Source organism: Desmodus rotundus, chromosome 10 (assembly GCF_022682495.2).
Source record: "Desmodus rotundus isolate HL8 chromosome 10, HLdesRot8A.1, whole genome shotgun sequence".
Lineage (NCBI taxonomy): Eukaryota > Metazoa > Chordata > Mammalia > Chiroptera > Phyllostomidae > Desmodus > Desmodus rotundus.
The window spans coordinates 8,198,253-8,210,505 of NC_071396.1; the positions used below are offsets into that span (position 1 = coordinate 8,198,253).

The following is a 12,253-nucleotide window of genomic DNA, read 5'->3' on the forward strand; positions in this document are numbered from 1 at the left end:
ATTGTACGAAAACCTAATAAATAACAATCACAACCCAAATCCACCCACTTGATTAAGTTCTTCCATTACAGGAATACAGAAGATAATGATTAAATATTTCAAAAATCAAGTAAAATTAGAGATATAGAGCTAAGTGACCAAAGGATCAGCTAAAAGGTGAGAAACTATTATTCCCACAGAGAGAAAAATGGGGCAGGGAGGGCGGGTTTGGGTGACTGCTTTCACACACACACACACACGAACAATTTGATCCTTTACACTATGTGAATGCATAACTGGTAAGAATAACTTTAAAACAAATAAAACAGTATACACATATCATACATAATAGTAGTAATTAACCAAAATTAAAAGATAAAACAAGATATCGTCTGAGAATTTTTCAGAATTGAACTGAAAAATGACCGAGTCCTTGTTTTAGAAATCCAAACATGAAACAGGTAGTTTTTTTTGGGGGGGGGGTGGTTGTATATTTTAGAGGGGGCTATTTCAGCTGTTTTCTAAATGATTCTCTCTCCTTCAAGTGATCCCTCTTGGTCTCCTCAAGTTTTTTACACCACCTAATTTTCTATCACTTCTTATTCTTTTAACATATTTTAACTTCTCAACACCCCTCCAAGTGTTATTTTGTTCTCTTCATTCTTCCTATTTAGTTTCCTTTATCCTCTGTAGTTTTCTAGAGGACCCGTCACAGTTGGATGTGACGGTCCACTTTACAGAAAGAACAATGAAATAGATGCGGACTATTTAAAGGAAGAGTTGGGAGTACACTATAGTTATATTTAAATGCTTCTCATAAATACCAATAACTGCTAACCCTGGCTCCTTTGACAGTGCCATCTAGTTCAGAAACAGCGCTGAGTATTTTGAATACAAATTTCTTTCCTCCACTCACACCAGCAGCATTGTCCTAATCCCTAATCCTCGGAGAAGTAGCTCAGTAAAGTCGCAGAGCCGTGTCTTGATTAAACACAGCTGTAAACTGCCCACAGCGCAGCTTTAACAGCGATCTCCTTGTCATCACTCACATATTTTAAAGCCTTAACACAAAAGGTCGCAAATTAATTACTCGTAATGTCCCAAATCCCATTATTGAACCTCCAAAGCCCCCACACTTTTGTAAGCCTCACTTTCTAATAAACACCAAAAAACCCCCCAAAGAACCCTTGAAATTAGGAGAATTCGTTAGAAGAACCCCAGTGTTGTTTTTTTTCCTTAGCGGACTTCCACAGGTGCCTCTGCCACCCTCTCCGTTCCCATGTTGTCCCCTAGCCTCTCCTGTGATAATGAAACTCGTTTCCCCTAAGAGCCTTGGAGATGGACCATTCACTGCAGCAGTGAGTGGAACTTGGCCCTTCCCTGACCATCGGGGACAAACTAAACTCTCCTTGAGGCTCCTCTCTCCCATTAGAACATAGGAATGCCGTGGTCTGCAATCCTAATTGCTTTGTGTGTTCGTAACAAAATGTCCTGGGAAGCCAGCCTTCGGAGAGAGACAGGACAGAACGCTTCCTAGAGACTAGGGAGGGAGAGAGAGTAGCCCTGTGTCAAAGGACATCTCTTCTGGGTTTGGGTTTCTGCCAGAGGTCCCTTCCTTTTCTAATGGAGTTCAATTCAAGAAAAAGAGTGCTTCTTAAAGCCGAATGTCCTACTCATCAACTCAGGTTTGACTATTTCATAAATTTAGAGCTTAAATATTTCAGTTTGGGGTGTTCCTTCTATAAGCTGCCTTTTTTTTTTTTTTTTTTTTTTTTGGTAAAGAAAACTGGACCTGCTGACTTTCTGGGCATTCCATCGATTTTATGAGCTATGATGATGAGTTAGCCATAAAAGCATAAGGCTTTATAGTTTCCATTTCCTATTAAATGCACATCAGCTTAAAGAGGAGGAAAGAATTGGACTGTGCAGTATAGTATGTCTTTCAAACTCTGCTAAATCTAGATATTTGAAAACGGGTTTAAGGTGTTAGCCAAACCCAAAATGCAGTTAAATTTACCCAATTCTGACTTCAACCACGTATTAAGCCCACTTCCCATTGGGTTGCTTCCCACAGTATGCATTATATGCTGATTGCTTTAAAATATAGACCAAGTTCAGCAAAACATTATATTATATAAACAGAGGGGAATTATTCTGTTCTTCTGCATTAAACTGATATACTACCCAGCACACAGTTTCTGCCCCATATTCTTGGCCTTGTTTTCTGATGGAGGTCAAAAACAAATATAGTTTAAATAAAATCACTTGTGAGCCATTGTTCTGTATTGTAATAAAAATGCTCCTTGATCTATACCTGCAAGAAATCTAAAGGTATTTGTACTGCCGCTTCAGTGCCTCTGATTTTACTTGTTAACTTCACTGAAATATTACTAGAAAACTAAGATGCACACAAACATGTTGGTTTATCAAACACAGGGCAAACTCAGATTAACATGATGATTTGATTTCACCTCTAACAAATATAATGATAGCAGAAAACCTATGTTTTTTCTCCATTTCAACTTGATGATGTAGAGCAGATACGAAAGGTCGGTAACGAAATGTTTGCTGTAAATACCATCACGGCCAATGTTCTCGAGTGAATTTGAAGTCTCTGGGAGATGAACTGTAGTATATTGTATTCAGTTTGGCTTCAACAACCACCCCCAAAGTTCAGATCAGTATCTGAACTTTATCCGAACTATCCAAACTTCCTTTGGTTTGTGATTCAAGTCTGAAAATCTCATGAGAACAGATGCTCTAGAAGCTTTTCCCTGACTTCCTGCCTCATTGTGAGAGCGAGGTTTCCACAGAAATCCCTACACGCATATGAGGTCTGAATGCCTGAGGCCTGGGGGCGGGTTTTCCCATTCAAATTGAAATTAGTTACTCCCTTTATCCAGTTGAGATTCTTCCTCAGGACCCAGTCCTCCGTGGCATTACTTTCTCTTGATGCTGCACCTATCCTGGTCGCCTCTTCTCAGTTTCTGCTTTGACCTTTGCCTAATCTGAATGCCTCTTCCTCCTTTGGGATTTCCCAGGCTCTTAATTCACACGATAAATATGCACCGAGCACTTTTTACGTGCCTAACACTGTTATGTGCACTGGGTTTACAGCAGTAAACAAAGCAGGAAAAAGTAAAGTTCTTCTTTCATGGAAGTCACTTATAGTGGGACTGACCTACAAGCAAAAAATAAATGGAAATATAGAATAGATTAAATGCGTCCTGGTAGTACGGGGGGAAATAAAGCAGAGGGACAGAGGAAAGTCCTGGGAGGGGTGGAGTGGCACTAGGGTTGCACGATGAATCTCACTGAGAAGATGGCATTAGAACAAAGATCTGAAAGAGGCGAGATGATCAGCCCCTGCCCCTTACCTGCCTCTGAAAAAGCCTGGAGACTGACATAGGCCTGATGTGCCTTCCCTTCCTTCCCACTGTACACGTGGCCCCTTCCCATGGACTAAGGTATCAGTAAACATGCGCGTCACTCCTGTGAGCCCTGTACCTTTCTAACTTCCTGCCAGACGTCTCCTCCCGAACGTCTTCAGAGCAAAGTCAATATATCCCCAAACCTACTGTGTTTCTTCTCACTGAAACATAAATTGTCTCCTGCATTTCTCTTATTACTCATGCAAATACTCACTCAGAGATCAAAGCCAGAAACCTCAAAATTTCAAATTTGTATATCTACCCATAACCTGTCCCCGGAAACTCCATCCCCACTCTGATGATACGAAGTATGTCAAAGTTGATGTACCGAACATAACTCAGTTCGCCTGGCTGCCCCCCACAGTACCCCCCTGCTCCTCTCCGTTTCTTCCATCTCAGTCAATGGCACCATGGCATACCCCAAATTTCTCAGGCAAACAATCTGGAAATCACCCTTGATCACTCTCTGTACCTCCTTTCCCACGTGCAGGGCCAGAGAAAACCCACTCAGCTCTGCCTGCACAACATATACCAAACACAGGTCCTCCCCAGTCTCCACTGCCACCATCCTCGTCATCACCTCTACTCACATCTGCATCCTCGACAACTGGGACAGCTCCCTAACTTGCCTTCTTTCTTCTTCTTTTCTCTCCCCACAGCCTATTCTTCATATATATCAGTGAGAGTCATTTTTTTAAAAAAAAAAGTCATTCTGATAACAAGACTTCTCTGCTTGAGATGTTTCCCTACAAAACAAAATCCGAGCCCCTTAGCGTGATCTACACAGTCCCACGCGATCTGGGTCCTTCCTGTTTCTCTGGCCTCAGGCTCCATCACTATTCTACATTCGCCCTGCTGTCAGAAAGAGTTAGGGATGCTTTTAGCAGCAAGCCATAGACTATCTGACACGCAATGGCTTAAACCATGTGGACGGCAATAATTTACTTACCAAAAGGCCCAGAAAAGGTTGACCTCAGAATCAGTCCAAAAGGCAAGATGAGCGAGGACCCAGGCTACTTAAGTTTCTATTCTACCATCCTTCGCGAGTTTGATTTTAGTTCCACGCTTATTTCCTCATGGTTCCAGGGTGACTGCTGGCCTGCTATTTTTTCACATCTGTATTTTAGGCAGGAAGAAGGGGGAAGGAGAGAAGCTGCATGTGTCTTTTTATTAGAGAAGTAAAAACTTTCCCAGAATTTCTGCTTGTTTCATTACCTACAAAGAGACTTCTTCATAAGTGTCATTACTTCAACATAGGTTAATGACCAACCCTGGCAACAAGAGATGGTGAGAAAGCTGGTATCTACCTCTCAGCCTCCAGTGTTGGAAGGAGGAAGCGGTGAGCTGAATAATAGTATCTGCTCTGTTATGGCCTTCTTCGTTCCATAAACACACCAACCTAATTCCTCCTTTAAGGCTTTGCATGAGCTGCTCCCACTACCAAGAATGCTTCCCCACCCGGCCACCTCCCCATAACTGTACATAACTGTTCTTCCTTTTTGTTGTCCAGGCCTCATTTGAATGTTATTCCCTCAATTGACTCTCTCAGAATTCTGTCTGAAATTGTCCCCCAGAACCTATGGTTACTCCCTATTCCACGGCACAATTCTATTTTAAAGCCCTTAGTTGAGTAGGATGGCAGAATGGATGGGCAACTACTTCGCTGGCCCCCACGGAGGAAGGAGTAGAGAAAGGAAATTATACGAAAAAGAGAACAAGAATGAAAACCTAAAAAAGCAACCTTCCATGTTATCAAACACCCACACTGCCCATGTCTACTAGCATCTCCACCCCCTTTGGATTATCCAGCTTTCGTCCCAGAGCTGGAAGTAACTGACCATTCTGGAGGTGCTGAGCAGACCACATGGAGCCCGCCGGAAAAGGGGCAGGCACGCTGACCATGGCCAGGGAGGAACTGTTTCAAAAGGACAGCTTGCTTCAGGCATTATGTGCCACAACGGAGACTTCCCAGCCTCCAAAGCCTTCACATTTGCCATGAGTAGAAGAAATCTGGCATTTTCGATGCTCACATGTCCCAAAGCTGGATTTCTGGAAAATGCTCAGAGTCCCAAACTGGTGTCCACTTTGGAATATTTGGCCCAGGAAAATGTATATTCTCATGCCGCAGGAAGTTGGTTTGCAAAACAAAGGCTGAATTGGGGCCAAAAAGCGAGCACCATTTGCCAGAGTGTAGATGAAATACGATAGCTCGCTGTACAGCATTTCTTTTTAAAAGTTACTTGCAGCTGCCCTGACACATCTTTAAAGTTGTAATATGCAGAACTGTTATTTAGAAATTTCCAACGGAGGGAAACAAATCTCAATTGTTTACACTGAAACATGATGTAGTGAGATACTAAATGTAAACACTATAGATTGGACAAAGAAACGTATGTGAAACATGCCTCAAATCACAGCATAGTCTTAAATGGTCCAGAGCAAAAGCAGAAATTTCTATTTTCATAGGAAAGCTGTATTTACTATTATCCCACTTAACAGGCTTTCTTATGGTGTGTTAGGAGAAAATATACTGTCTTAGAAAGTGTTTATGTCAACGTAATGTGATGATGCAAAAAAAGAATTAAAAAAAGAAAGTTTTCATTCTTAACAGATAATAGTAAATTATGTTTTTATTCCCTTTGAACAGAGAAGTATGATTATAGAAACTCATTATGTGAAAGTTACCGGTTTTAAGAAAAGCATTAAATATTTAATTTAAATAGAAATTATATATTACCAAGACTGGACAATTAAAATAAATTAAAATTTGGCAAGCAGCTGGGAAACAGAGGGTGTTTGCAGAAATGAGTTCAAAAGAAAGAAAAAAAGAAAATGATAAGTCTGGAAGAAGTAGAATTCAGAAGGCAAAGGAGAGAGATTTTTCATTTTATTTTTCAGTGTGTTCCAGTCAGGAATAACTTTGACAGTGCCAAGATACAAGTTCTAGTGCTGAATTTTCCCTTCTTTCGTTTCATTAGTAGTCATTTAAGGAGCAAGGCACAGAGGTAAATCATCTAAGGAAATGGTTGATTCTAATAAAAACTTTACTTTCAGTGTCTCATTGAATCCATACTCCTGTTTGGAAAGATGATAGATAAAGGCGTGAACATCTTTCACATCCTTCATTCCTGTCCAGTTGCCACCCACACAATCCTGTCTGCTGACTCGCTGCTCTTTCCATGGGATGCTGTTACTGGAAGAAATGCAAGCTTTCACTTGCTTTCTGATGGCTCTATAGTGCTTTCACCCTTTTACAACACAAAAAGCAAAACATCTAACTGCAGAGACCGATGTCCTGGGTTCAAAAATGACCTTCCCACTTACTTAGCATGTGACCGTGGGCAAGTCATTTACCGAGTCTGGCCACAGTTTCCTTACCTGTGCAACAGAGGTAACAGTAGCAATCCTGGCCTCGAGGGCATTAGTGAGGATTAAATAAGGCAATGCAGGAATAGGGCTTGGAATGGCATCTGGAAGGTAGCAACTCCTCAGTATGTCATTGTTATTATCTCATGCAACATTAATGGGTGGGGAACAAATATGAATAAACCAACCTGGACTGAATCCGCTGCCTGTGTGTCCATATAAGCAACACACATTATCCTATCATCTCATTCGAGTCTGTGGCTGTGGCAGACAGATGAGTCCTCCCCAAAGAGTCCATGCAGCAGACCAAGTGCAGCCCAGACATTTGCCAGCCTCCCTTGCAGTTAACTGGGACCATGTAGCGACTGAGATGTGGCCAGTGGCTGGGACAAAGTGACAGATGCCTCTCCAGGACCACCCACAGATGCTCCAGCTCTCCCTTCTTTCTTGGAGGCCACACCCTCTCTGGATGGTGAAGTGGTCAGATGAAGAACAGCAACCCAATACGCAGCAGACTTTTCATGAGTGAGAACTAAACCCTTTTGTGGTAAGTAAGCCACTGAGAGCCACAGTTTGTCACTGCTACATGGCCTCGTGCAGGGGTGTCAAACTCATTTTCACCGGGGCCACATCAGCCTTGCAGTTGCGTTCAAAGGGCCGAATGTGTTTTCAATCCCTTACCAGTTAAGGAGCAGTTACATTTACAGAGTCCTAAATTACATTCGGTCCTTTGAAGGCAACCGCGAGGCTGATGTGGCCCCCGGTGAAAATGAGTTTGACACCCCTGGCCTAGTGTAAGCCTCATTCCCACAGTGAGAGAAATGATGCACAGCCCCTTAGGAAAAGGATAAAAGAAAGTGTTATTCCAATCCCTTAATACGTCCAGTGCAACCCACTCTCTTGATTAGAGAATATTCAACACCTCTTTCTCTTCTTCATCTCCCAGTCTGGCATGGTAGCCAATCTGATACATAGCACTTTTATGTTCTACCCAACTCGGTGTTCTTTATCTCCCATCTGAGAGGCACAGTTACTATGGGCTTAATTGTCTGGGCTGTTTTCTGGAGCTAAACATTGAAAGAGAAGTCCACCTAGAGAACTTCTGCCCATCCCTTTCACTGGAGGATGCAGAACACCAAACCACCACCTGAGATACTACCTACAGCTCAGAGGAAATGAAGATGCTACAGTCCCACACTTGCATCTCTCGGGGCCTTCTCTTCCCCAGCTGAGTGCCGGCTCACTGGTGAACCTTTACCTCCGTGTTTCCTCCTTTCATAACCATCAGGAGAGCTATTCTGCTGATCTTCCCTACGTTTATCTGAGTCCCGAGTGGATTTGTGTGTAGCGAACAGATGGGTGCTCTGTGATAAAACTAAATCGTTAACTTCATTTGAAGAGTTCCTTAGGGATGGCTTGCTCTTCTGAGTTCTAAAAATTAGCCATAAAGCACAAATACAAAATTACATCGAAAAGAGCAAAGATCTCCCTTGCACTAACCAAAAACGAAAACAAAAACAAAACAGAAAAACTGTGCACATAAAAAAACAGGGGTGGGGGGACCTCAACTGAGAAGTCAAGGACTAAAGCCATAATGATGACATGAAGGCTGATTTGTGTGTCCCGGGTTCCCAAGGGCAGACGTTGATGGATCAGAGATTTGCCTGGGGGACCATAATGGCCCTGTAATCTAAAGCACAGGAACTCTTTTAGGAAAAGAAAAATATAAAAGGAATTATCCTGAAAGCCTTATTGGATAAGGTGTTTTTAGTGTTCAAGACCAAGTTTTCTAACATAAGTCTCTGTTGCCAAGTCTACTTTTATGACATTATTCAGTTAAAAGTTTTAAGAGCCATATTTGCAGTTATTTACACACTCTAAGGGGACCCGGGCCGCTATGAGACCATGCCTCTGATATTTTAGTGGAAAGCCCAAGGTACAGTCATCACTATTCCTGCAATATTGTGGATTTTATAAACAAATAAAAGGCAGGGACAAAATATACTATAAAGGAGTAACACAATTGAATGATGCAAAATGCTACTCTATGCTGCTCTCTTAAGTTTCACAAAACTGAACGGAAGTAGGAAAATGTGTCCCAGAGAATTTTCACCATCCTTTTCCATCTGAATAACAATGATCTTTTTAAAGTGTGTAAACAAGAACTATTGCCTGTTTGTTTGTTTTTAGGTTAAACTTGCTTTGCTGAAATGCCAACAAGAACTATATTAGTCGCATGAAGTTAAGAAATTGAGTGTGCAGATAATTTCGTCTTTACAATCACTGTTTTCACCTCAAATATTAAAATAACTTAGTCTAAAACACTTAAAAATACAAAATGAAGTGAATTAGAGCTAAGTTCAGCTGTTATCTAGACGGGATATTTGTGTGCTGAGCTACCACGAAAGTTAAGATAAAGGAATTTTTGTTGCTGGCATAAATTATCTCGTTTTCCTGCCGACATAGATCCTTTTCATTTTACCTCTGAGGATGCAAGTTACAGGAAATTATAGCTCTTTGGGGATGGCCTAAGCACTGTGACTTTCTCATGAAGTATACTTCCCTCATAAGTCCTTTCTGTCAGGAATTTCTTATTCTTGGTAACCCCCCAGAGGAATTGTCTACACAGCACACTCCCCCCTTTGACCTTATTTGCAGGGGCTACATTCCAAGACACACAAGAGGTACCAGAAAATGTGCTATATATATGTACATATATATACATGTGTGTGTATATATGTGTGTGTGTGTGTATTCTACTATATATATACATTGCACATTTTCTATATATTATATATAGTTTCTTATACACACAGTTTAATTTAAAAATTAGGCACATTAAGACATTAACAGTAGCTAATAATAAAATAAAGCAATTGTAACAATACGCTGTAAACAGGTTAAGTGAACGTGGCATTACTAAGTAAGATAAGGGCGGCTTGGACACGAGCCCAGGGACACTGCAGGAGTCAATTTGGTGGCTGAGGTGACCGCTAAGTGACTAATGGGTGGGTGGCATGCACAGTCGAGGGACGCTGGACAAAGGGATGATTCACATCCTGGGCGGGGCGGGGCAGGACAGTGAGACATTTCATCACGCTACTCAGAATGCAGCGCGATGGAAACCTCAGGAATTGGTTATTTCTGGAGCTTTCCATGTAACGTTCTCAGAGTGTCGCTAACCATGGGTACGCGAAACTGCCGCAAGTGCAGCTGCAGAGAAGGGGAAACTGCCGTAATGGGACATCCCGTGCAAGATCGGTGCTTCACTCCACATTTGAAGTGTCTTCTGTACCTGACTCTGAGGAAGAAATTTATCCAAAAGCTTGCATAGCCACTGTGGTGGTCCACTCCATGGGTCAAACCCACTGGGCCGTGAGGGGCCCAGATATTTGTTCGAACATCATTCTGAATGTTTTCGATGAGGCTTTATGAAGCCACTGCAGGCAGGAACCAGGAACAGCAGCAAATTTTCAAATACCCCAAAGGGATCACCAACAACTCACAGTAAATGACAGCTCACAACACCCCAAATTCAGCTTAGCTTATTTCATCAAATAAGACAAATACCATCACAGGACAGTGAAAACTAGAACATAATCCACCACCAAGACCTCTCTGAAGAAGAGATGGAGGAAAAAGAATTCTTTAAGGATTCAGTATTAACCAAAAGTCTTTGCGCTACCTTGAAGAGACTGCATTAAACACCAGAAGTATGTAAACTGCCTTTAAAATAGATTTCAATACTTTTTTGTTTCTTCCAATAAGGAAAAATGAAGAATCACGGTAAACTAAAATATGCTATAAATATTGCATTATATTTCTATAAGGCTGAATTTCTTTGAAAAATTTTTAAAGTTTCAAAACTTTCTACCCCTTGTTTTAATATCCCACCAGAGTTGGGGAACCAGATAATCTAAGCAAACATTTAAATCAAACATTTTTACAATTCTATGCTTTGGTCGGAGTGGGGCCCTAACAACTACAGGCAATTCTGTGGGTGGGAGTTGAAGGGGAAGTAGAAAGATGGTAACATCACTATTTCAGTGCCCAGGAGAGAGGGGGCCTATCTGCCCTCCTTAGGGTGAGACAGCTGGAGCCCAACTACGAATATTACAAGGCTTGTATTAAATCAGAATAGACAATGTCGTTTCCAGGTAGCAGTGTGTGTAGGGGAATCTAAACTGAGCTCACAATCTCACTGACTTGCAGATACAGAGGCTAAGACAGTTTAGCTCCTTGACCCGTAGGGGTGTTGCCTGAGGGAGTAGTATCTAATTTTCTCAACTCAGAGTGCTAGCGAGACCCAGCTAGCTACCTGGGGGCTCAGGAGAACAAAGGGTGGGAAGCTCATAGCAACTCCAGAGTACTGGAGTACTCTGCGTGCTACAGATATCAGAGGGAACCGGGGGTTAGGAACCCCAGAAAACAGCACTGGTAAAGCCTCTATAATGGGAAATGTACGCACACAAGTCCGGAGAGAACATCTCCACAAAGCAGGTTTGAAACATATCCAGACTCTCTAGGCTGGCTAATAGGAGAAGCTTTCCCCTGTGCTGAGAAAGACACAGGAAAGGAGGATCTTTTTGCAGATGTGTAGATCCTGGCACAGAGTAATAAGGCACAGAAAGAAACACAACAATAACTAATACACCTCCAGAAACCGAACCTAAAGAAACACAGGCATAGGAATGCCAGGACGGAGAATTTAAAATATCTGTCATAAAGATGCCCAAGGAGCTCAGCAGTACAATGCACAAACAAAATTAGAATATTATCAAAGATTAAAAATAGTTCAAAGAACCAAGCAAAAGTTGAAGTGATAATACAGTGAGTTGAAAGATTCACTAGAGGGGTTCACTAACAGACTTGATTGAGCAGAAGAAAGAGTCAGTGAACTAAAAACAGATCATTTTCAGCTATCCAGTCAGAGGAGAGAAGAAAGAAGAAAGAATGCAGCAGAGTCAAGGAAGTCTAAGGGACTATGAGACCTCATCAGTCAGATGGATATACTAGGTATGGGACTCCTAGAGGGAGGGGAGAAAGAAAGCGGCAGAAAGCTTATTTGCAAAAACAAGTAGCAGAAGGAGATGAGTGTAGTGTGTACTGGGAAGTAGTGGTTTGAAGATTAAATCAAAGGACACGAGGACAATTTGAGGAAGACAGAAAGGTTTTATATCGTGATGGTGGTAGTGGCGTTTATACAACCATATTGGTCAAAACTCATCAAATGATACTCTTAAAGTTGTGGGGGTTTTGTATGTATATTTCAATTAATAAATTTTAAAAAATCAGAGTAAACCCACAGCTTCAATCTCCTACTTCTTTTTCACCCCCGAAGGTAACCAAGTGAGAGAAGTCCTCTTGATTCTGCCCTTCTGGAGTAAAAATGTTCTATGGGTTCTGAAGCTGAAGTTACACGTTACGGTGTGTCTGCCACCTTCAGATTAAGCATTCGACTCTCCAACTCCTGTGGC

General features: G+C 41.8%; 1 protein-coding gene across 1 annotated transcript in view; it reads left to right on the forward strand.

Moving 5' to 3' along the window:
- The first annotated feature begins 2,421 nt into the window (after nt 1-2,421).
- Nucleotides 2,422-12,253, forward strand: part of LYPLAL1 (lysophospholipase like 1) — a 133,778-nt gene continuing 123,946 nt past the window's right edge. The window contains exon 1 of the mRNA XM_045184434.3: nt 2,422-2,425. The gene's annotated coding sequence lies outside the window, so the exon portion shown is untranslated. The remainder of the gene's footprint in view (nt 2,426-12,253) is intronic.